We start from the raw sequence: 399 nt of genomic DNA on the forward strand, positions 1-399 counted from the left end.
ACCCCCGAGTCCACCGGGTCAATACGGGGCCTACCATGTCGACTGCGATGAAAAATGAGTTTAACGTGACACGGAATGGCCAGCCCTCGGAAAACCAGTCTCCGCCAAACAGTGCTTTGATTCAGCACTTCCCTCGAACAACTTGCCGAGTTGGAAGCGCATTTCATGGGAACCCATCACAATTCACTAATCAAGGGACCTGTGAATCAGCGCCAAAAAAAAAAAAGAACATTGGATTTGCAGTTGTTTGGTTACTATTTAGGTACTATTCATTTTTCTGCACCTAGTAAGATATTAAATTTTTTTTTAACAAATTAAAAAATACCAAAAATATCTCAACCATTAGATCTAATAGTGTTTAGATCTGAGCCTTTGATTTCTTAGGATACAATAGGCTTT

Source organism: Populus euphratica, unplaced genomic scaffold (genome assembly GCF_000495115.2).
Source record: "Populus euphratica unplaced genomic scaffold, PopEup_1.0 scaffold23.1, whole genome shotgun sequence".
Lineage (NCBI taxonomy): Eukaryota > Viridiplantae > Streptophyta > Magnoliopsida > Malpighiales > Salicaceae > Populus > Populus euphratica.